We start from the raw sequence: 26,934 nt of genomic DNA, 5'->3' as shown, positions 1-26,934 counted from the left end.
TTACAGAGAGAGAGAGAGGCACAGACACAGGCAGAGGGAGAAGCAGGTTCCATGCACCAGGAGCCTGACGTGGGATTCGATCCTGGGTCTCCAGGATCGTGCCCCGGGCGAAAGGCAGGCGCCAAACCGCTGCGCCACCCAGGGATCCCAGAAAATTTTAAGACCTGAAATTTCAAACATTTATCTGTTGCATTTCTTAGGAAGCTACTTGAAGATGTACTTCGACAAAGTGAAAGAGTATAAAAATCATTAAGGCTGTTCACAAATATCCCCTTTTTCCTCTTTTCTTGCATGTGGAAGGACCATACTAACTTTCCCCCTTGTAAAGATAGAATTAAATATGTGACCTGCTTTGACCAGTGAAATGTACATGGAAATGACATGTGTCAGTTCCAAGTGGAAGTTTTTGAGAACCAGTGTATGATTATTAGCCAAGCTCTTTTTCCCTTCTCTAGCCTGGGTCTTGGAATGAAGGTGATGTGGGACAGAGCCACTACCAGTCTGTGGTGGATATGTACTCTTAGCAAGCAATGAAATTGCAGTTTTGAGCCATGGAGGTTGGAGTTGTTGTGACTTCAGCATAAAGAAGTCTATTCTGAGGGATACAGAGAAAGTACCGAGAAAAGGGAAGACGTCGGATTCATGACATAGCGAGTCTAGCGTTGTTTAAAACATATAAAGCCAATTCCTAAGATTATAGCTGTGCAGTAAGCATTTCAACTAAGGACAGCAGTTGGAGGGCCCAGGAAGTCAATAGAACTTATTGATATAAAGAGGATTTAGGGAGAAAACAGATATATGACAAATGAAGAAAAAAAATGAGTAAAGATAATGAGAAACGCTAGGGAAAAATTATTTTATAAATAGTAGTACACAAATGATTTTCATGGTGAATAATTTTCTAAAGTATAAAAAATCAACATTCATTATTGATATGCAATTTTAAGATAAACCTCTAGATTTGTCAAGAAAGACAAAATATAAAAGTGATCTAACTTAATTGCATGAAAATGAAAGCACAGAGGGCAAAAGTTGGTGGAAAACAGAAGAGGAGACCTGAAGGAAAGAGGAAGGATGTGTATATCTTCGTGTAGACATCATGAAGCATCCCTGAGAGACCAGTGATGGATAATAATGCTAGGATATGCTTTCAAACTAAAAAGTGACTGATGGAAAATCTAAAAAATGATGAAATATCTAAATAGGGAGAAGTAAGAGTGGTATAAGTTAGCTAAATCCTGCCCTATTTTATAGCAGGCAATATATAATGATGAATTTGATCTTGATTATGAGGTTCAAGTCATATGAAGATAAACTACCAAAAAAAACCCCCAAAAAACAAAAAACAAAACTAACAACTAAGAGCTGAAATGGGTGTCTTTGTTAAACAGGACTGAGGTTGTGAAGGGTGGGCCAGGAACTTTACTTCCAAGGAACGTATTACTTTGGTTTTAAAACTTTTTGATCTGCCACTATGGTTTTAGTGAAATGAGATTACCAAAGGTGTTTTACTTTCCCAATCTCTACTCACAGACAGTATCCAGAATGCTTCATTCTTTTCCTCTCCCCCATGGGACAAAAAGTAAAGTAATTGGATTGTTAGAGGCCTTTCACCATTCACTCAATAGATATTTAAGAGCTCAGGCTCTTGAATCAAATTATCATACTACCTGGACTTCAATCTTACTCTTTCATTTCAGAGCTATGTAACTCTGGAAGAATCATTCTAACTCAATGAACCCTTATAATGTGGGGGGAAAGTAGTAGTAGTAATACCCTCACACAGATTAGGATGGTTAAAAGAATGTATTTAAAGTGATTGGAATAGTTCCTGGAAAATAAGAAGTACTCAGTAAATGCTGGCTGTCTTCATCATCGTCACCCTCATCCTCATCATCATGTGCCAAGCATTTTGCTGGGCCTTGTGGTTTTCAAAGTATGTAAGAAACATTTGGTCTCTGTCCTTGCAGAACTTAGAATCTAGTATAAGAAAGAGAAGTGATCAAGCAGATATAAAACAGGAAGATAGGTGTTCGTAAAGGGCAATGCCCAGGGCTGTTGATGGGTGTCACTCTTTTTGTCATGCACTGAATATTCCTATCATCCTTCTACTTCAGCTTCATAGTCACATGACTTTCCCTGACATCCAGTGAAACAAAAAAGCTATTTTTTAGCAACTGTCCAACAAGTGCTTGTGACACCTGTAAGACTTTCCTATCCCTTTGTGTATATAATCTCCTTTCCTGAATCTCCCAGGCATTATGAATTATATATATGCTGTTCCTCTAGACATAAGCGCTGTTAAAAGTATTTTGAATTTCAGAATAAAGGGCAAGCCAAGGTGTGGCCCCTGTTAGAAGAAATGATATAGGTCTTTTGAGGTCCTCATTATATCCCATTTCAGGATGAGTGTACTCCAATTATTTTCCAAGCCAGAAGACTCTTGCCTTGCATTTGTTTCAATTTTATGCACTTTAAAAAATACCATGACATTTTGCTTTCAAGACAAAAGTCAAAAGCCAAAAAAAAACTCCACCTCTACAAATGTGAGTATTAAAAACTTAATTTATAAATGCAAACAAGATCAGCTGCCAAGATGCCAACACAGTTACTAAGTTTGCAGACTTGGAGATTGTAGCAGTATTCCTCATACCTGTTCAACACCTGTGTGTTGGCTGCTTTATTAGGGACTGTGAGAGCTGTTCCAGAAAAAAAGCCTCCATTGGCATCCTTTCCTGTCTGAATGCTTACATGCAGCTGGTGGGCTTGAAGTGACGGTTCTGGAATTTATGAAGAAGGAAAATAGAAAGTGAGATGGTGTATGGTACATTGATTGTTCTGTATGCTTGAAACACCTGTATCTTTTGGAAAACTGTCCCTCCCTCATTCCATGATGTCAGTCACAGTGTGAACTGCCCACCATGGCCCCATAGTGGTAAGTATCTGGTCCAGATCATTCCAAGCATAGTATTCCTTCTCCCTGGGAACAGCACAGGCACATAAATAGTTGTTTCATAAGAAGTAGGGCTTCATAAAAAAAAAAAAAAAAAAAAAAGGAAGTAGGGCTTCATATTGTTAGTTGTAGAAAAGTGCTTTGAAGATCGTAAGAGTTCAGTAAGTTACTTACAGAATGAAGAGTCTCAAATATTAACCAAAGACCATTGTGAGTTTGTTTAGTAAGGATATTGGGAGAGAGAAGGGTCCTCATTCCCAAAAGAGTTGCTAAGTGGGAGATAAAGTTGGGAGTGTTGAAAGCCATTTCCCCTTCTTGGGAAAGGCAGTCAGTGGAAAACATGGAAGGAGATAGAGGCAAGGCAGGAGGGAGAGACCAAGCCCTACTCTGTTATAGCACCTGCTATATTCTTGCCCAAAGGTGGCACCACACCTGTACTTCCCAGTTACCTGACTCAGTACACTTCCTTTTCATTTAAACTATTCTGAATTATCTTGTGTTTTTTAAAAAAATGTCTTGGCTGTCCTTTTAATTCCCACCACATCTACCATCCAGAGCCACCCAGCAATGTATAAGGAAGGAACCAAGTTAAAACGTGCATGCACAAGTGGAGAAGGCAACTAGATAAACACGTTTTTTCCCCCAGTGAGCTAGTGTGAGCTCAGATGTCCAGATGTGGTCCCTCACTCACAGTCCTCTGGAGTGGACCCTCTGGCCCAATTTAAACATGTCTGTCTCTCTATCCTCCTTTCCCTTCTGATAGTAGTGTGTAGCTTTTACCTTGGAAGTTGGGTTGTGGGCAGCTCTGGTGGCTCAGCGGTTTAGTGCTGCCTTCGGCCCAGGGTGTGATCCTGGAGACTCGGGATCGAGTCTCATGTTGGACTCCCTGCATGGAGCCTGCTTCTCCCTCTGCCTGTGTCTCTGCCTCTCTCTCTCTCTGTGTCTCTCATGGATAAATAAATAAAATCTTAAAAAAATACTAGTAATTAAAAAAATAAATTTGGGTTTTTAGGACACAGATCTTGCTGATTTACTGAGATGATATTAACTATCCATAACAGAAGGCTAAATATGGGCTTGGTATTTGATGACAGTCAGGTGACTGGGCAGTAATTCCATAGTTTCACTGTCCTCACCACTCCCTGTGGCTTCAGGAGAGCGCTTCCCTCTGCCCTCAGTAGGCATTCCACCGTGGCTGTCAAGTTTCCATCTTCCTGGTCAGCCCTCTGGGAATGTGGGATTGTGGCTCTCCTCTTAGCTCACCACCCCAGAAGAGCTTTAAATCTCAAACAGTACTACCACCTTTTCAGATTCTGCTGCCAGCAGCCCAGAAATGACCAAATCCTGCCCAAATCCCTAGTGCAGCCTGAATGGGATGTCCATGAAGCCTGTGTGCACAGTCCAGCAGTCAGTTCAAGCCTTGGACCACATGTTTTTCCCAAGTTCTCCACAGCTTTGGTAGACCATGCAAACTCATGCTTCCTGCTGGTGGTGAGTTTCTACTCCTACCCAGCACTTGACCTTCTCTGAATCTCTCCTCCTGTTGTCTGTTTCCTTGCCACCTACTCATAGAACTCCATCTCTTTACCTTAATTTTATCCCAAAGTCATACACTAGGCTTGTGTATGTTGCAGATTTGGCTGAGGGTTAGAGATTCTGGAGGGTTCTTACATTAGAGCAACCACAAATATGTTAAACATGTTAAGTAAATTAAATACCTAAAATGTCTGCTTTTAAAACTCTTGACTTCCAATAAATAAATAAATAAATAAATAAATAAATAAATAAATAAAACTCTTGACTGTCATGTTGCTCACTAATGACTCTTCAGTCTTCATTCTCTTCTGTCCCACCCCCACATCCTATTTATTTCCTCTTCAGAGCAGTTTGTTTTTCCCCATCCCATTTCATAAAAGCCTCGCCTTTTCAAAGGCTCCTCAGCCTAAAGACAATCTCTCTTCCAAACAAAATTTTTGTGCTTGCTATTTTGATGGTCATTTCTACCACTTCACTGACATGTACCTTAATCAATGTACAGATGCACATTCATCCATTCTCGCTCTCCATATATGTGTGTCTGAGTGTGTGCGTATGTATAGGCGAATATATGCATATATGTGTGTTGTGTATACATATACACACACATGATATATAAATATATTCTGTGTATGTACCTTGACTTCCTTTAGTCAAATGGAAGTTAGGGATATATACTAGGTATTTTTAACACTCCATTTAGCTCTAGTTATTTTTAGTATATATTATGTGTGTATATACAGTATATACAGTAAGACATAGGTACTATGTCTAGGTATTTTTAACACTCCATTTAGCTCTAGTTATTTTTAGTATATATTATGTGTGTATATACAGTATATACAGTAAGACATATTAGGTGGTTAAAATGGTATTCATTTGCATGTTTGGCTTATGATTTTTTTCTATTTTTAGTGTTAAAATAGGGTGTCTTCACTTTTTCAATGGTTTGGAAATGTTAGAATAATTACAGAATTACCTTGAACTCTAAAACATAAAGTTTCTATTTTCATCTCAGAGTTCACTAGAATTAGATACCTGAACTAAACTAAACTGATGGAACATTACTTGATATCTAAAGTAGAAAAGCTGACCCTCTCTGTTCAAATGTCTCATGGAGTTTAAGTGACTCTTTATGTCCATCATTGCCCTGCCCCCGGTGGTCAGCTAAAAATGTACCTAATTTCATGGTCAGGTGGAGCTAGGTCAGCCAGGGCTATGTGGACAGATCCAGAGGCTCACAATGCCCTGGAATGGCATCATAAAATACTATGAGATAGTAAGTTTTTTGGATGGGACATTACCTTTGAGAGTATCTAAGTATTATCTGAAGTTGTCTTTCTAGATAAATCTGATTTGTTTTATAGAAGATACATCTTAATTACATGTTAGTGTTTAAAAAACAACAGGCATATGGAATTATTTCACAATCATGACAGAGTTGAGCAAACTGGTTTTTTTTTTTACCTGATTTGATTTTTGTAAATTCCAGTTTTTGCATTTATAAAAATTGTCTCGTCAGTAGGATAGAAGGGAAAAAGACCATTTTAGGCTTTAAGCTATGTAACCTTGGAAATGAAGATCAGTCTTTCAAAGCAACAGCTTCTCATTGCTTACCTTGAAAGTGGGTCTTCAATCCTTGAGGATAATAATACCTAGAAGGTATGATCTAAGGATTAATTAAAAATCCTAGGCATTTAATTGGTAAACAGATGTTAGTGACTTTTATCCCTGTCCTTCTTCCCTAATCCTCTTCCTCCTACTTTATCCCATTGAAATCTAGAATGAGCAAACAGGCATGTTTAGAATTTCCTGAGAATACAGAACAGTCCCTTTTCCCCTGGCTCTGGCTCTCTCCTGGGAAATGATGGCAAACATGCTGCATTCTCCTTTCTTAAGGGCTGCTTTATCAGACAGGGGTCAGTATAGGAAACAGAACTTGCCAGCAATTCAGTAGCAAAAATGAAATAGAAGCAACTTCTTAGAAGGCTGCTGGGAGGGCTCAAAAGCCAAATGGGATGAGGCACCTCAGGGTTTTACAGTTGCAGGAATCCACTGTCACTTCAAAGCTTGAAGAACAAACAGAGGAGGTAGTGTCACCATAGCCTAGGAGCCACGGCTGCCCTGCAAACTGCAATCATGGTGGAGACAAAGCCTCTATGAGAGATGCTGCTGTGACAGAGGGAAGAGGACAAATGCCTTTGGCTTCTCCCACTGGAGCCTCCCACTGGCTGAACCTAATGGAAAGCCACCTGGCAGGGAAGTTTGAGAAATGTAGTTTATAGAGTCAACCCTGGAGTAGTGGACAGAAGAACAGGGTTAGGGAAGGAATGGATAAGAAGGCAAAGACTGGAGGAAAGCTACGTAGGGGAGTTTTCCCCTTTCTTTGTAGTCCCAGTTTTTGCCTCTGAGTCTAGTTTAAAAAATTCAATCAGAAAATTCTTCCCCAAATCAACACCCTTTGTGAGACCCCTCAAAAAAGCCACTTTTCATTGCAAGCATGCCAATGCGTGGGTCATATTACATATACTCTGTATACCCGTACCTTACAAGCAAGGAAACCGTAGCTAATTATACCCTTGTAGCAAATATTCTAGTACCTGTTTTCACTGAGGAACAAAAGCTGGGACTTGAAAGGATTTGGGCTACAGGATGGATTACTTTGATGGAGAGGGTTAGGTAGGCATGTGGGGATGCTACGGTCCTAGATGCTGCAGGAAGAACACTGCATATCTGAGGCTGAGGGCGAGGGTGCTGAGGTGTAGTTGTGGAGAGATGGTCCAGAAGCAAGTATCAAGCAATTTCTTAATCAGCTGGGAACAAGTCTGGGCTGTATAGGATAATTAAAGGAGGGGGAAAGGAGTGCCCATCAGTGATTTATTTATTTATTTATTTATTTATTTTTTTTTCCCCATCAGTGATTTAATTCATGCATTGTCCTATTTGATTTAGGTTTCCTCATCAACTATTTGTTGAAGACCTACTACATGTTCTTGAGCACTTCACACATAGAAATAAGCAACTCCAGCTCAGCTTTTGTTCGATGCTAATATAATAATTATTATATTGTTAACACTGTGCAGTAAAATCATAAAGGGCATCCAGCTTCACCTTGGGGGTGTCAATAAAGGCTTCAAATGGTTCTCAGAACTTGACCAAGCAACATGGAAAAAGTCTCTAAGGCAGAGAGAACAGTAGGAAAAAATGCTTGCAGTTGTGGAAAAGGCGTAAAAGTTGTCAAAACTATTCCTGCTTCTCTAAAACTTTGGGACTCATCTCTGACCCCAATTTTATGACACTATAATAGAGTTATCATGGCAGGTAAATAAAAGTACAAAGCACCCAGTTAAATTTGATATGCATATAAACAACAAATAATGTTTTAGGATAAGTATGATCCATGAAATATTAAGGATATGCTTATATGAAAACATTATTTGTTGTTTATCAGAAATTCAGAATTAACTGGGCATGTTTTATTTTATCTGGCAACCCTAAACCATAGAGCTGATCATAGACTACCTTATGCAGACAAAATATCATAAAAGAAGAACAAAATTATGGTTCTTAGCCCAAGGTATTTTTAAAAAATAGCTCAACCAAATGGCATTTTTAGAAGAGTGGTTGACAAACTTATTATGTAAAAGCCAGGTAGTAAATATTTTAGGCTTTGTGGTCCATACTGTCTCTATGGCTGTCATTCAAATCTGCTTTCACAGTATGAAACTAGCTGTAGACGATGCCTTGACCAATGAATGTGGCTGTGATCAGATAAGATTTTATTTATAGTGAACGTCTGTTTTAAGAAATTTTTTCCTTTTGTGAAAAGCTGCTTGGAACTCAGCAACAAAAAATAAACAACCCGGGATCCCTGGGTGGCGCAGCGGTTTGGCGCCTGCCTTTGGCCCAGGGCGCGATCCTGGAGACCCGGGATCGAATCCCACATCGGGCTCCCGGTGCATGGAGCCTGCTTCTCCCTCTGCCTGTGTCTCTGCCTCTCTCTCTCTCTGTGACTATCATAAATAAAAATTAAAAAAAAAAATAAATAAACAACCCAGTTTTTTAAAAAAATGGACAAAGGACTTGAATAGATATATCTCTAAAGAAGATCTGCAACTAATAAAGACATGAAAAGATGCTCAACATCGCTAACAATTAGAGAATTACATATCAGAACCACAAGGAAATGCCACTTCATACCCATCATTTTGACTCTTATAAAAAAACTCTAAACAGGTGTGTTTAAACAGCAGCAGTAATAATTATTGTCAAGAATGTGAATAAGTTGGAACACTTGTGCATTCCTGGTGGGAATGTAAAATGGGACAGCCACTATGGAAAAAAAGATGTGGTTCCTCAAAAAAAATTAAACATAGAATTACCAAATGATCCAGAAATTCCACTTTTAGGTATTTATCCTAAAGAATTTAAAGCAAGGATTAGAACAGATATTTATATGTATAGTGATTTCCATAGCAGCATTATTCACAAAAACCAAAAGGTGGCCACAGCCTTTAAATGGCCATTAATGGATGAATGGATAAACAAAACATGGTACACACACACACACACACACACACACACGAGAATATTATTCAGCCTTAAAAATGAATGAAATTCTGTTACAACATAGATAAATCTTGAAATGGGTATTTTAAGTGAACCAGGCACAAGAAGACAAATATTGTGTGATTCCACTTATATGAAATGCCTAAAGTAGTCAAATTCATAGACACAGAGAGTAGAATGGTGGTTACTAGTGGTTTGGGTAAGGATGAACAGCGAGTTATTGCTTAATACATGAAGAGTTTCAATTTGGGATGATGAAAAAGTTCTGGAAATAAATAGTGGTAATGATTACACAGCAATGTGAACGTACCTAAAGTTACTGGAGTGTGCACTTAAAATAGTTAAAGTGGTAAATTTTATGTATATTTTACCACAATTAAATAAAAGCCTACTTGCAGAGGTCTACCTGAATAATCATAAACATAAACTCTTAGACAACCAGTCTATTTACATTCCAATCTAAACTAGAAACAATGGCACAGATTCTAGTTGCTTACAAAATTCCAGTAAACCTAGATATAAATATGATGTAATATATTTTGAAACAAAATTCAAAATGTTGTCTTTCCACTGCACAAATTATGTCTCAAAGTCTCACTGTAGAATTTTCTCTCTCAAATGCTATGGGAGGAGATTGTGACATTGCACGCTGATTATTGATGAGCCTAGAAAGTTAACTCTTGTCCCTGCGTTGAGGTGAGAAACAATGCCTATTGAGTCATTGTGTTTGGATCAAGACCTGTGATAGGTACTAAGGAGAGAGAAGGTCATAATTAAGCTTGGTCCTTGGTCTCAAGGGCTTTTGATAATGTGGAGAAAAACATACAAAGGAATGCTTTTTTTGAGAGGTAGTGACAAGTGGTTGCTAACTCATTATAGTGTTCTGTTACCACTTTGCCTCTAGACCAAGCACACTTCTCCTTATCTAGCCATTGTCAATACTTAGAACATTTTCATTGATTTATTTTAGCCTTTGCCTCTTTCCACAAGAGCATGATAAAATGCAAATAGAAAATCAAGGTCAAAAAAGAGAGAAGCAGGGAAGTTCAGTGAAGTAATATGCCTCATCCCAAAGCAACTCATTATATGTATCTCCCTATTTCTTACTGCTTCCTTTTCAATGGCAACAGTGAGAAACCTTCTGTGAGTTCCAGTAAGATTGTTTTTCTGGGGCATTGACATCATTCAGAATCACTGGTTTTTACTTTTGTCTATGGATGAAGCATTGTAGATGGAATTTAGGGATATCATTCTGTTAAAATGGGGTTCATTTGTAATAAATTGTCAAAATAATGTCTACTTTTGGAATATGCTAGATGTTTAGCCCATTTTACAGAGTATTATATGGAAGAGAAAGGCAATTTTGGACTTATTGATGTATTTGGCCCAAGTGTTTCCTATTTTTTTTTAAAATCTTTTATTTTTATTTTTTATTTTTATGATAGTCACAGAGAGAGAGAGAGAGAGAGAGAGAGGCGCAGAGACACAGGCAGAGGGAGAAGCTGGCTCCATGCACCGGGAGCCTGACGTGGGATTCGATCCCGGGTCTCCAGGATCGCGCCCTGGGCCAAAGGCAGGTGCCAAACCGCTGCGCCACCCAGGGATCCCCCAAGTGTTTCCTATTATATGATCATTGATGTAGATACATATTTTAAGGATGAACACAAACAGCATACACACACACACACACCAATCTTTAATGTGTGCTTCTTTTTCATGTATATGCACAGTTATGTAATGGATATTTCTCAGTATATTAGTTTACTTGATTTTACCATGATCTTGATAATGAAAGTTTTCCTTTCTAAGAGTAATATTCAAAATTTTATTTTTTTCCACTAGAAACTTACTTACTTCTCTATCCACTTTTCTTGTCTATCCACCTTCTTTGTTATCATTGCTGTGTCCAAGTGACAGCCCCCAGCTCTCTCCCCTGTGTTCTGGCAGCCATTCTCCCTGCCTGAAGTTCCACGTTCCCTCCAATAAGGTTGACAATGGAGTGACCATTATAAAATGCTAATCTACTCTTGCCACCCTCTGGCTCAATAATCTGCAAAAACTCACTGCTGTTTTCAGAGTAAAGCACCAACCCATTGGCTGGTTAGGATCTGACTATTATAGTTGCTCACCACATTTGCATATGTATCTTGTATTCATGCAGAGAAATCACATTCATTTCCGGAATGTTCCATGCTTTCTTTTGTTCCATGCCTTCACTCACATTGTTCTATCTTCCGGTAACACTTTTTCGATCTCTGTTCACCTGGTTAAATCCTGGGAGCATAGTGCAGTGGAAAGAAATCAGACTTTGGATTTGGATACAATAGCTGGACTATTTACCTTGTTGGTTAATATTATGCGTTTCTGGTTCTTTCATCTGCAAAACAACTTAAAAATGCCTGTTTTGTAGGGCTCTCATGGCAAATAATAGGATAATATAAGAAAAATCATTTGCAGCTTAGCAGTCAGCACTTCATCAATAATTGTTCTTATTATTCATAATACTATTATTCATAATATTGACAATACCATAATTTTTATTAAGTACACTGCTCAAGCCTCACGTTTTTTGAAAGTATTTTCTGACATCCCCCAAAAGGATTAGTTTTCCTTCTGTGATTTGTCCAATGACTTGAAAAACCTTTCTCTGCCTTAGCTGTTATCCAATTGTATTGGAATTGTCAGTTCACTTATGTCCTGGTCTTGTTTACTTGTGCATATCTGGATAAGTGAGTGAGTGAATAAGAGAATTCCTCAGGTTCTAGTAGCTTTTTCATGGCATTACCCCAAGTAGCTCGTAGTTACTACTTCAGACATAATCTCCAAGCCAATGGGATTTTTTAAGCCTACAGTTTATATATATTTGCAATCAAACCAGGGAGACCATATATGCACATTGAAAGAATGAATTCAAGATGGCAGAAGATGGTGGCATCTTCATTTGTTGGCTTCTCATTTTCTCTTTTCTAGTTCATTTTCCTCCCAGATGACTTTTATCAGTGATAAATATGACACAGTCAATCCTCTGCTTTAAGCATGTCAAGGATTTCTTCATGCACTTTGAAGGTCATATGCCCTTTTGTTATTCTCAGCTCTCAATGCTCATCATTCTGCACCCTCTTTTCAATATTCCAGCCACATGGAGCTTCTAGTTTGTCAGAACACCTGACCTTTGTACATGGCATTTCCTTGGCTGGATGTTTCCTCAACCACTTTATTTGCTACCTACCTCTTCTTTACCCTCTGGTCTCAGCTTAAACATCAGTTCTAGAAGGAGGTATATTCTGATATGCTAGGCTATTTTCTGATGTAGCCCTCCCCTGCTGGCTACCCCATAAGATCCTGTGGTACTTTCCTAGTCACCACACTCATTGTAAGTTATGGTACTTACTTGTTGTACGTCTGTTCTCTTGGCTAGCCAAGAGTCTGTAATATCATGAGGACTGGAATCAAGTATGTCTGGTTCACAATTGGATCCCCTTCACTAAAGCAATATCTAGCTATATATAGCTAAATGATTGTAGCATGTCTCTGAACAAAACAACAACAACAACAACAAAAACAACAACAACAAAACAACAACAACAACAACAACAACTGGTGTTTTAGAAAGCAGTTGCTGGGAAATGCGCATCTCTAAGCTTGATATGCCTTGGTTTGAGGTTAAAAACAAAAAAGAGAGTCCATTTCCAAACCCCGGTGGTCAGCATATCACTCATATTAGGATATTGGAGGGAATCTTCATTCACTCTTTAAAAAAAAAAAAGATTTTATTTATTCATGAAAGACACACACACAAAGAGAGAGAGGGTGGGGGAGCATACACAGGCAGAGGGAGAAGCAGGCTCCATGCAGGGAGCCCGATGTGGGACTTGATCCCGGGCCTCTAGGATCACACCCTGGGCTGAAGGCGGTGCTAAACTGCTGAGCCACCTGGGCTGCCCTCTTCATTCACTCTTATATCAGCCAAGTTCCCTAGAAAATAGGGCTAAGTTTTGTGGTCAATCATAAGGAAAGCTTTGGGCCTGGTGTACATTTCATGTGACCATGAGGATCATACAACTTTCTAATTTACCTGGATACATTCTAGAGCACATCCACAGAACTTAGTTTACCTCTTTTCTATTTGAATTTTCTGTAATCCTTTCTATATTCACATATGCTTCTGTCACCTGATGGTCAGGGCAAATAAATTTAGCTACACTACTTTTTAAATTTACTTTTTCTAGCCTTAGATGATAATGATGATAAAAGTATGAGAAAGAGAGAGAGAGAGAGAGAGAGAGAGAGAGAGAGATCTTGACATAACAAAGACTTATTTCCTTTATCATATAGTTAGTTAATTTATTTTTACTATTCCTTATCCCAGAAAAGATTTAAGATAGTTTTATATTAACACTATCCACTCTGCCTGACTACCACAGACAACTGAAACATACTTCATGTAATCTTTTAGAATTATTGGGATACTCTATATATTATAGACTTTTTTTTCTCAATTTTCATTTTTATGTTTCTCATTATTTTCTCTTAACCAATTTTCCTCCACCTAAAGTGTCACAATTCTTTAGAAAATCAAGGCTATTTCTACTCAGAGGATTCTTTGCTTCAGATCACCCTATCTGTTGATGCCAGAATAATCTTCCTAATGCCTAGGCTGGCAGGTGGCTCTTAATAAACCTAAGGCCTTCAAGGCCTCTCAAATTCCTGTAGAATGAAGGCTAAATACCTATGGTCTTGGCATCCTGCATTAATTTTAGTTTTTTTTGCCACATTGATTGAGCACCAGCTGTATGCAAGGCTGTGTGCTAGGATGCTTCAAGTGATACCATGACAAATATGACCATGTCAAATATGACAATGACTATATGACATAGTCAATACAGCTCACAGATTTAAAAGGAGAGATTAGGTAAATGTGATCCAAAGGAAGAAGAATGAAAAATTATTTCTGATTCTGTGTGTATGTGTGTGGGGGAGTGGTGATCAGAAAAAACAGAGCTGGACATATAGTAGGTGCTTACTCAGAGTAATAGGTACATGCATGAAAGATGCTATGATCCAAGTTTTTCTGTTGGGAGGTTAATATGATAGGAGGGATTGCAGTGAGTCCAGGCTGGAGGTAATGAAATCAAATAAAATTGATCAAAGGAGACACAGGGAGGTATGAACCTTGGGTGCCATTGGGGACTATCAGTGAGAATAGGGTATGGGTAACTACAAAAGGAACTGATGGAGAATCAGCAAGAATATGCCTGAGGAGTAGGTGGTTGAAGATGCTAATACAGTTTCCAGTCTGGTGTGAGGGTCCTCTCAATATTAAAGAAAAGAAAATCAGATTGGGAGTTTAAAAGAGCTTTAGACTACTTGACTTTGAGGACTCAATGAGATATTCCAAGGGAGATATCCCATGGCTGTCTCAGAGGAGGGTGTAAAAGTTTGTTGGAGTGGAATTTGAGTAACAAATGGGAGTCTGTATCATAGGTGTTTTTGTGTCATAGGTAACATTTTTTGAGGAGAGAGTTATTATGCTCACTTTTGGACCTCCTCCAGGTTGACCTTTTGTGTTCCAGAGTTCACCAAGAGCAACCACCCTTGGCTTGCTTTTGCTATGTACCTAGCTCTGATGTACTCTTCTTTACTTGACTAATTGTAACTTATATCTGTTGAGTTCTACAAATGTTTCTTTTTAAAAATATTTTTCAAATTTATTCATGAGAGACACACAGAGAGAAGCAGAGACATAGGCAGAGGGAGAAGCAGGCTCCCGGCGGGGAGCCCGATGCAGGACTCAATCCCAGGACCCTGGGATCACAACTTGAGCCGAAGTCAGACGCTCAACCACTCAGCCACCCAAGTGTCCCTCCAAATGTTTCTTTAGCATCAACTATGTACCAGGTACTTAGCTAGATGCTACAGGTTATATAAATAGGTCCACTATCCTCCAGGGAGTTGTCTTTAAGTTCTTTGCCCAAGCCCCAGTCCATATTAACCTTTCTCTCCTCCAAATCTCTGCAGTATATCCTGCTATCTATCTGACATTTAGCACAATGAGTACTGGTATTTGTATTTATCCATGTAGACAATGGATTCCTGAAGAATCGACACTGTCATACTCTGATTTGAGTTCTCATAAAGGCCTAACACAGTGTTTTGAATATAGTTGATACTGTTTCCAAAGCTATGCTTTTATTTACTAGTATTCTCCTCTGCCCTCTGCCACTCACCCCTTTATAACTAGTGGCACCATTTCTTACATCGTGACTTTCTAGCTTGATGACTCAAGTCTAGATAAAAGCATGACTTGTTGTGACTCACAAATTATAGAGACAATTTTAATAGAGAGGCACTTCTGCTCACCTTGTCATTCAAAAGAGCTAAAGTGTTTTCTACATGCTAAATATATGAAGATGCTATAAACACTGCAGTGAAGAATGAAGTGATAATTAGTACTTAAGTAATTAATCACCCAGCTCAGTCCATGGTGAGTAGTTTGGTGCAGTTGCTGTTAAAATCATTTTTCTTTTGTTAAAATGACAACATTTTAAGAAGAATTTATGTTAAAGGTTTCCATGGTTTTGGGATCATGGAGTTGTAAATTTCAGAGATTGGAGAGCAGGGTGTACTTGCCTAGCAAAGGATACATGGTCCCTTTTCAAGGGCCAACTGTGAGTAACTGGTACGATAACCAAGGTACTGTTTCAAAAAAGGGTCTAAGGTAGAGTCTGGGATCAAAGGGAAAGTGTCATGCTGGAATATGTCCACAATAAGTAAAAATAGTAAAGGCACATGCTTACCTTCGTGGGCCATATCCTTATTCTACAGATGAAGAAACTGAGTCTTGGAAGAGGGACATTTTCAATAGAGGAATATTTTTTGAGGCCCCTAAGCACTAGGCAACTTTCCATGTAATGGGAGTGTCCCCTGCACCTAGATGCTGTATTGAGAAAAAAGAGCAATACTTTAAAGGCTGTTAGCACAGTGCATGTGGTGGAAATTACATTTATATTTCTCTGTGTTTCCTGGTATACTAAAAAGAAGGAAAATATAGTCATGCATTTATTTTCAGTTTACCCTCTCAGCAAACAAATTGAATGTTGATTTCTTAACCTAACTTTCTAAATATAGTTACTCTTCACACCTTTTAATTTTCACAAGTCTTGCATCTCCCCCTTGGGAATAGCTTCACTTACATTTTCAAATAAGAAGTCTCTGCTCAGGATGGAAGTTCCTAATGTAGATGACTAATACTGAGTCTGGAAATTTCAGAATAAGCAGAGGCTAATTCATGAATTTGTTCATTTTTTTCCCTCAGCTACAAAGCATTTGGCAGACATTGTCTTCAGTTATCTCACATATTCACATCCCCAGAGTGATTTTAGTCTGGGTATTAAATAGTCTGATGCAGATGGTAGAAAAATTCTGGCTTTAAATTTAAATCTTAGATACTTTAGTAGGCACATTTTAGGTATATAGTAATGTGATTAATGGAGCATCTGGAATTACCCGTTATGTCCATTAAATTTAGGTGGCTCTGTTTTGTTGGATCAATGTTCAGCTATACCCAAGGGAAGGAACCCTACAGAAGGCCTATATTTGAGGCCAGACTCTGCCTTTTAGCTGTTCTGTGACTTTTGGGAAGTCATATTTAACTTCCGTATCTTTACCTATAAAATAGGAGTTACAGATTTACTTTGTTTTATTGCTTTATTGTGATTTGAAGGTATTGTGCTTTTTATAAACTGGAGGTTTCTGGCAACCCTGCACTGAGGAAGTCTAATGGCTGACTTTTCCAGCAGCATTTCTCACTTTGTATCTCTGGGTCACATTTTGGTAGTACTTGCAGTTTTTTAAACTTTTTCATTATTAATGTATTTGTTGTAGCGATCTGTGATCAGTGATTATGATTCACTGAAAGCTTAGATGATGGCTATCGTTTTTAAGCAATAAAGTGTTTTTTAATTAAGATATGTACATTTTCTAGACATGCTATTGCACACTTACTAGTCAACAGTACAGTGTAAACATAATTTTATAGGTACTGGGGAGCCAAAAATTTGTTTGATTTGCTTTATCGCAGTGATCTAGAACTGAACATGCAATATCTCCAAGGTATACCTGTTATTGAAGCCTACTTCTTAGGGAGAATGAGAAAATTAATTAAATATTATAATGGAGTTTATATCTAATGGCTTCTCATCTATTTTGGTTCTCTATTATCGTGTAACAAATTACCCTCAGAATTTCATAAATTAAGACATACCATTTTAGTATCTTCCATGAATCTGTGGGTTGACTGGGCAGTTCCCCTACTCCTTTTTGTGTTGACTGGGGTTGTCTGGGAGCTCTCTTGGTATGGAATGTTCAAGATGGCTCCTTCATATGAGTGGAAGTTGATATTGTTGTCAGCTGGAGGTCGTTTGGGGCTATTGAGCATACCAACTGAATTCCTCGTGTGACCTCTCCATGTGACATTGCAGCTAAACTCTAAGAGAAAATGCTCCCAGTACTCAAAGAGTAAGGAAGCTGATTGCTGAGGCTAGGACTTCTAGTACTATGTTGAATAGCAGTGGTGAGATTGGACATCCCTGTCTTGTTCCTGATCTTAGGGGAAAGGCTCCCAGTGTTTCCCCATTGAGAATGATATTTGCTGTGGGCTTTTCGTAGATGGCTTTTAAGATGCTGAGGAATGTTCCCTCTATCCCTACGCTCTGAAGAGTTTTGATCAGGAATGGATGGTATATGTATACAATGGAATATTACTCAGCCATTAGAAATGACAAATACCCACCATTTGCTTCAATGTGGATGGAACTGGAGGGTATTATTCTGAGTGAAATAAGTCAATCAGAGAAGGACAAACATTATATGGTCTCATTCATTTGGGGAATATAAAAAATAGTGAAAGGGAATAAAGGGGAAGGGAGAGAAAATGAGTGGGAAATATCAGAAAGGGAGACAGAACATGAGAGATTCATAACTCTGGGAAACGAACAAGGGGTGGTAGAAAGGGAGGTGGGCAGGGGGTGGGGGTCACTGGGTGATGGGCACTGAGGGGGGCACTTGATGGAATGAGCACTGGGTGTTATTCTATATGTTGACAAATTGAACACCAGTAAAAATTTTTTTAAAAAAGCGAGCATGTATCTGCATCTAGCAGATGCAGAGGTGATGTATATTCAGTGGAGAAGATGTAGAGAAATAGGAATCAGATCATGATGAAAATCAACCTAAAAAAAAAAAAAAAAAGGAGTAAGGAAGCAAAGCTGCTGGTATTTCTGAGGCTTGGACTTGAAGTCCAGAGCATTGCTTTACCTACTCCTAGTCAGAATTCTCACATGGCCAGCCCAGATGCAAGGGCATGAGAACTAGTTTCATCTCTTAATTCAAGGAATGACATGTGTGAACAAAGAGGGAATGAGTTGTTAGGGCCACACTTGGGTACTATTACTACATCCCGTAATCAAACCTAAAATTCTCACTGACTTACTAGGGCTGAATGTTATCTTCCATGACTCTTTCCCTCTCTTCTACTTTCCCTCCCCTTTTGACACACAGATCACCCTACTCTTCTTCAAATATGCAAATATTGTTCGCACTTTGGGGTCCTAGCCCTGCTGTTCCCTTTTCTTAAAATGTTCTTACCCTAGATTTTAGCCTAGTCTGTGGATTTCATTTAAACAACAGTTTCTCAGAGATCCTCTTTCCTGACCATCTTGTCAAAAAATAACACACACCTCTCTTTCTTATCATATTAATTTAGTTTCCTTTAGTTTTGTTCATATTCTTTTAGTTGCCTTCAAAAAGACTCTGGGACAGGAGTGTATGAGGTACCTGAAGTATTTCATTTGCTTTCCTTATCATTCACTACCTGACATTCTAGTTGTTTTGTTTACTGTCTGTTTTTCTCACTAGAAATGATCTCTGTGAAGGCAGGGACATTGTCTTCTTTACTAAATAATTCCAATGTCTAAAACTATGTTTATTTTAAAAAATATTTTATTTATTTATTCATGAGAGACACAGAGAGAGAGGCAGAGACACAGGCCGAGGGAGAAGCAGGTTCCCTGCCAGGAACCTGACATGGAACTTGATCCCGGATCCAAGGATCACGCCCTGGGCCAAAGGCAGATGCTCAACCACTGAGCCACTCAGGGGTCCCTAGAACTATGTTTAAACATAGTAGATCTGTGTGCATGTGTATAGATATACGTGTATAGATAAACATGTAGGAATTGAATGGATGTGAAAGTCTTTGTTAATTGTGTAGAGTATTATTATTAGGCAGGAATGTAATTCACTCTCTCTAGTTGGGTCATTCTTGTTAATGAAACCCTTACTGAATTCATGCTATATGTAAGATCCCATGTTTAGGACTAGTTGCTTATAGAATTAGCATTGACTCATACTTTGTTTGTTATGTCAAATGACAAGATCTAGGTTCCCCCCTCACAGAGTTTCTGCTGATCTGTACTCCATAGATTGGCCTCTGAAACCCTATCTTTCAGCCTCGTATGCAATTCCATGCCCCAAATCACAACTTTGCAAGTAAATGCCTGAGTGTAGTTAGCTGTATGGATGATCCTGGTCTGGAGGAGATAAAATTGCCATTTATTGCATGTTTGCTATTCTCCCTGTGTCTTCTATGTCCTGTCTCATTTCATTAGCACTACCATCCTATGAAACAGAACATTGAACTTCCAGTTTACAGATGAGGAAACTGAGGTTCATAATGCTTCAATTGTCCTGTTGTTCTAGTGCCTAGCACTAAGGTGTTTAACAAATATTTATAAAATATTGAACCAAAGACAAGTTAACTAAATTGTTTCTTAAAAATATCACCTGGAATGGGGCACTTGGGTGGCTCAGTCCATTAAGAGTCCTACTCTTGATTCTGGCTTGGGTCATGATCTCAGGGTTGTGGGATTTAGCCCCTGCCATTGGGTTCTGTGCTCAGCAGGTGGTCTGCTGGAGAATTCTCTCTCTCTCTGCCTCACTCACATGTTCTCTCTCTCTCTCTGTCAAATAAATGAATCTTTACAAAAATATCACCTGGAAGTTGAATAGACCTGAATTTGAACCCAGGCTGGTAGGCTCCAAAGGCCAAATGATTTCCACTATGCCAAAGCCAGGCACCATTGTGTTAGTGGCATCAGTGTCAAGTCTAAAAATTTGAGAAATCTTAGAAGTAGGAGTTACAGATCATTTTGAAAGTGGGATTGAGGCAGGAAATAAAATAATTATTCCAATGGACATTTTATAGTAGATGCTATAGTTGGTCCATTGTGGAATATCTGTCTAACATCACATGCAAAATAAAACTTTACCTCTGACGTTTTTGGCTCATGCTGCCTAGAAAATATGGGTGATCTACATCCTTTGAATATTAATGAAGCAAATTAGCTCCAAAAATGCCCTACTGTGTCTCAACTCCAGGAACCAACATGACTCATTAGACTCCTGTTGATTAGAAATGTTAAAGTGGGTTTTCTTTCTTTTCATTGTAATTAAATAAAGTTGACAGGCTTTCTTGATTCTCAATTGTCTGCTACTCCCAACCTGGAGTGAGAGGAAATGGCACCCCTTATAAACAACCCTTGCTGGGCTATGTTGGGTTTTATTCTTTCTTGAAGGGCCCCAGGAAGCAATCAGTATGTTTTAAGACAAATGAAATCCAAAGGTTTTGCTCTTGGGAGAATAGATAGAAAAAAGATATTTCTAATATAATTGCAGGTGAGTGGCTATGGAGATTACAAATTAAGTCAGGCTGGTCTGCTGAGTGTCACAATACTGTATAAGTAGTAAGCACAATTGTAATTCTCCACCATCCAGCTGAGCCATAACAAAAGACTGCAGTGATTCAAGGGCACTTAATTTTTTCATCTGGATGGGTTGATGCACAGCCATGGAGACTCTGGGCAAGATCATAGCTGAGAACCTTATCGTCCAAGGAAGACATATACTTCGATTTCTATCTTTTATTTCCTGTGTCGCATAAAAGCATCTTAACCTTAAGTTGTAGCATTCTTTGGTCAGTTTATAACCACATAAACACCTTCTGAGAGTGCAGTGAACAGGGGCAGGGAATAAAGACCTGGAACAAGACAGTTTTGTGATATGCAGGAAAAGGAAAGAAACTTGCCTTTCCCTTTAGCTTCCTTCCAATACTACATCATCTTTTCTTCTGTTAATGATGAGAAGCAGAAAGCTCTGTGCTAAATTTTACTAAAAGATCGGTTAATGCAGTCTGCTGCCTTTAAGACATTATTATTCCCATTGCACAGATGTCCTAACTATACCAAAGGGGGTAAGAGGGACTTCTCTGCTGTCACAAACAATTTTTTTTGTGCAAACAATTAATTAATTGACTAAAATATATTGAGCACCTGAACCTGGTACTGTATTAAACACTATGAAAACAGAAATAAGTAAGACTTAACTATTATCCCTAAGAACTGTTGTCCCCACTCAGCGGATGACCTAGGACATTCAGTCCACCAGTTAACAATACTACTCAGTTCCTACTCTGTGCCAGGAAGTAAGTAAAATTGATTTTCTAGATCCTTCCCTTCTGTAGGACTCTGTGTCTTCATTCCTTTTACCCTCAAAGTTTATCTAATCCTAGAAAAGAGCAGTAGGCATGGAGATAGGAAATTGGGGAGTGGAATGTCTTTTCTCAATTACCATATATTTAACCAGCTGTAACATATCCCATGCTGTAGTGATTTGTTAAAATATAGACGGCTAAGCTATGCTCTCTCTTCAAGGACCTTGCAGTTTTCTATGGACCTAGTTGTGTCCCCTCCTTGCCTTGAATTCATATGTTGAACCCCTAACTCTTGGTGGGACTGATTTGGAAATAGAATCTTTAAAAGGTAATTAAGGTTCAATGAAGTCTTAAGGGTAGGGACTTAATCCTTAGGACCTGCGGCTTTAAAAGAAGAGAAAGAAAGAGATTTCTCCCTCTTCATGTGTGAGGGGTAGCAACTCATAAGCCAGGAAGCAAGCCCTCATCAGAAACCAAACTCTGCTGGAAACTTGATCTTGGACTTCCAACCTCTAGCACTGATGGAAATAAATTTCTATTGTTTAAGCTGCTCAGTCCATGGAATTTTTTATAACAGCCTCAGCAGACTGAGTCTAAGAAGACAATCATAATGGCACACCATATAAGATAGAATACATTTGTGGTAAAGCCCCAAGTCATGATTCCTAGCTGTTTCCATAATGACAATTTCTCTCTATCTCATATAATTGCTTCATGCATGATCTTATTTATACTTTAATATTAAGAAAATATTGATGTGTGTATGTGAATGTGGTAAGTCTTTCTGTACTTCTAACACCCCTGATGAGTTCTCAGCATCATAGAAGTTGAAAGCAAGAGAAGAAAACCTGGCAGCAAAAACATGTAAGGATAGCTCTTTACGTCTAATAGACTGAAATCAGACAAAGGAAGGCATCATGACGGCATCCTCAATCTCTGCCCTTTCACCTCAAAAACTTGTGGTAGGTTGGACTCGTAATCTCAAGCAGTAGTGTTCTGGAAAACTGAGTTTCTGGTGAAACAAACTCTGATTTGTGGTGTTTGCCCATTTCTGTGGTATAAATACTCCTATGATGGCTGATTTCATGCTACACTTGATATCATCGAGAGTGGAGTTGGGAAGATATGAGCAGAATTGGCTCTCAAGAAACACTTGGAGGCAACTTCAGCCTATTATTGTAAGGAACCTTAGAAGTTGCATTATTCCAAACTTTGAGTTGTAGAATTTAACTGTCCCTGGGGAGGACTCAAAGGCTTTCCTGGGGGCAGGGAGATGGCCTTAACCTCCAAGCCACTGCCTCTCTCTCCCTATAGCCCTTCTATTTGCCTTAAATCAAAGCAGCCCCACTTTAATATACAAATTGTATGTCTGGATAAAATACCACTTGAACAATACTACTTAGTTATACTTTATATCAGTGGTTAACAGTTTGATGTTTTCTGGAATAAAGATTCTAAATATGTTAATATTTAGTGTATGATCACGAAAAGTTTTTTAAAAACTGGGAAAACTACTCCTTGGTATATTGGTTACAATATACATTTGCATATAAAGTGTTTTGAAAACTGCAATAAATAATCCTCTCAATTTTGTTGTAATTTAATCCTTTCCAAACTTTTTTTGATAAACAATATTGCCTTTTTAAACATTCTGCAGAGTAGGATTCCATGTGATACTCTTTTGGGATATCTTTTCCCTATATTTCCTAAAGATATCTTAGCTTTTGGTTGAAACCCCTACTCTGTGAATTAAAGAAAGTACCAGACACTTGGAAATATTTCTGAGAATACTGAGGGACATCTCCAGCTCTATGTTCTTGCTTTGGTTATATTCTTGTGTGTATGGATATTTTTTCTTCTGCTTTTCTGTTTTTGATTCTATCTAAGTTATCAGTGTCCTCTGGAAAACTTCCTTTTCATCAGCTGCTTAAAATGTGATAGCTCTACCTACCTAATATGTGCTATTCCAAGCAATCCTGAAAGATAAAGGACTATTATATTTTAATTTAAAATGCACATTTTTTCACATTTTAACATCTCTGAAAATGAGATCAAACTTACAGTTAAAGTTGTAGTCTAATTGGAAGCATTTTTTTTCTTGTAGTATTACATAAAATAATGGTGTACCTTACAATCAATATCATCTTAGATCAATACATATTGGTTTTAAAAACCTGCAGAACTGAGTTTCATGAAACATTATAGGTGCCTCATTCATATTTGTTAAATGGATGAATAAATGGAATCAATAAATAAACTTGGTTGTTCCTGTTTTTCCACATCAACGAAAATAAGGTTTAGTCCTGTTTCCTAATTTAAACACACATTCACACACACACACACACATACATAGGCAATTGTGTGTACATGTGTGCACATACAGAGTACTTTCTAAAATCAGTTCTACTAACAAATTAAGATTGAATGTTAGACTTAACTATTCTTCAAACAGTTCATGGACCATTTCATCCATTCAGGTTCCAGATGTTCTTCTTTCCCCTTTCCTCTTTTCTCCTTTTTTTTTCTTTAAAATATGATTGACATATAACATTGTATAAGTTTAGGTTGTACAATGTTTTGATTTGGTACATTTATATATTGTAATGTAATTGCCATTGTAGTGACAGCACCTCTACCACAACACATAAATAACTACCATTTCTTTTTTTGTGGTGGGAGTAATTGAGACCTAGTTTCTTTACTAGTTTGATTATTACAATACAATACTGTTGTGTGTAGTTACTACACTGTGCATTAGATCTCTAGGACTTATTTACTACTGGCTGCAAGTTTCTACCCTTAACTAACATGTCTCCTATTCGTCCATTTCCAAGCCCCTTGCCAGCAATATTTTACTTTCTGTTTTTACAAGTTTGCCTTCTCATATTTTACACCTAAGTGATATCATGCGTTATTTGTTTTTCTCTCTGACTTCTCACTAAACTAATGTCCTCAAGGTCCATCCATCCTTTGGCAAAAGGCAGGATTTCCTTTATTCTCATAGTTGAATTCTAATTGCATGTGCATGTATGATATCTTCTTTATTCATTCCTCCCTTGGCTTTTGTGAATAATGTCATAATTAACATAGGACTGTAAATATCTCCTTGATATCCTATTTTCATTTCTTATGGGTATATACCCAGAAGTGGGATTGCTGGATCATACAGTATATCTATTTTTAATTTTTTTGAGGAATTTCTATATTCTTTTCCAAAGTGGCTGAATCAATTTATATTTCTGCTAACAGGGTATGATCATACCTTGTCTTATTGTGTTTTGCTTTATTGTGCTTTTTGGATTGTGTTTCTTATACATGGAAGGTTTGTGGCAACCTGGCATCAAGCAAGTCTATAGATATCATTTATCCAACAGCATTTGGTCACTTTGTGTTTCTGTCAAGTTTTGGTAATTCTCACAATATTTCAAACTCTTCCATTATTATTTTGTTTTGGTGACCTGTGATCAGTGATTATGACTCATAGAAAGTTCAGAGGATGCTTGGCTTTTTTTTTTTAAATCAATAAAGTATTTTTAAATTAAGCTATGTATTGTTTTTTCAGACATAATGCTATTGTATACTTAAAATATAGTGTAACAATAACTTCTACATGTACTGGGAAACCAAAAATTCATTTGACTTGAGTTAGTGTGGTATTGACTTTATTGTGGTTGTTGGAACCAAACCTACAGTATCTTTGAGGTATGCCTGAAATAAGACTCCTTTTTCTCCAATACTTATCACTGTCTTTAATTTTATTTCCCTCTTTGTCCTCTCTTCTATATCCTTCCCCAAATGGAGTCAAAACAATTATTCTCCTTTTCTTATGCGGAGAGATTTACTCATATCAAGGTCTTCCCAATAATGCTCAGGGTGATGTCCTCCAGGGGCTTGACTGTAAGTTCTTGGACTAAGATTCTTTCTCCTAGACTCCACTTAGAAGGGGAAGTAAGTAAAAGGTAGATTTTTATTAGTTATATACACATCCTCTCCACAATATTCCAGGTGGTGGTCCTATTACTTCAGTTTTATTTCCTCTAATGATAGAGTATGTACTATCTTCCAAAGCAAAGAGGTCCATTTGCAGATAGTTCTAATAGAACTTTGTCATATATGTGCATATATATACATTTATATATGACTATACATATATGATTCTATATGTAAAAAGATTATATATATGACAGTTGAAGGATTTAAAGACAAGGGTCACATCACCTATGAATTTTCTATTCCACATGACATCATTTCTTTCTTTGATTTCTTGAATGTCAAGGCTCCCAGATTGTTTATCATGGAGATCTGTCTCCTTAGGTATATTCTATTTTGTCAGCCTTCAGCTGAGGGTGTGGCAACCAATCTGAGTGATACATTTCAGGTGTAGTTTAGGAGCACATAAGACATTATATTCTTCATACAATTTATAATCCTACATTATTTTATTTCCTTGTTCACTGCCTTAAGTCTTCATTAAAATGCAGAGACATGGTTCTTGTCTTTTTGTTCACCTTTGAATCATAGGTGTTGGCAAATAGGAAATGTGCAACAAATGTGTTAGCTGGATGAATGAATGAATAAGCTGTCCTTTCTCCAGCATTCTTTATAGATCCTCGTAGCCACTCATGTATTTCATCTCTGAGTTCTCTGGGAGTCCTCAAATGCTGTTTATCAGAAACATAAACACGAAAGTGTTTTATTTATTTACTTATTAAGTTTTTGTTTATTTATTTCTTTATATATTATAGAGAGAAAAAGAGAGCAGGGGGAGGGGCAAAGTCAGAGGGCGAGGGTCAAGCAGACTGTGTGCCAATCACGTAACCTTAGGTGGGGCTCAGTCTCATGGCCCTGAGATCATGACCTCGGCCAAAACCCAAGAGTTGGATGCTTAACTAACTGAGCCACCCAGGTACCCCAACAAAAAGTGTTTTAAAGACTCCAAACTCAATTTGAGTTTCACATCTTGTATCAATAGCTATTGGTATATGATAGATAGAGTTAGAAATTGATGTATCAATATCTTTCCATATCTACTTTCTTGTCATTATCTTCCAGTCATTCTTGCCTGACAGAAAAGGCAGAGGTACAATAGAAATTGAGCAATTCTTTCCATCATCTATCATTTTTATTTATTTTTTTAAAAAAATATTTATTTATTTTAGAGAGAGAGAACTGACAGAGGGGCAGAGGGAGAGAATCTCAAGTGGACTCTACACCAAACATGGTGCCCCACTTAGGGCTTGATCTCATGACCCCAAGATCATGACCTGAGCTGAAACCAAGAGTTGGAGGCTTAACCGGCTTAACCTGAGCCACCCAGGTGCTCCTTCAT

This window comes from Vulpes lagopus, chromosome 7 (assembly GCF_018345385.1).
Source record: "Vulpes lagopus strain Blue_001 chromosome 7, ASM1834538v1, whole genome shotgun sequence".
Taxonomy (NCBI): Eukaryota; Metazoa; Chordata; class Mammalia; order Carnivora; family Canidae; genus Vulpes; species Vulpes lagopus.
Note: the sequence above shows the minus strand (reverse complement) of the source record.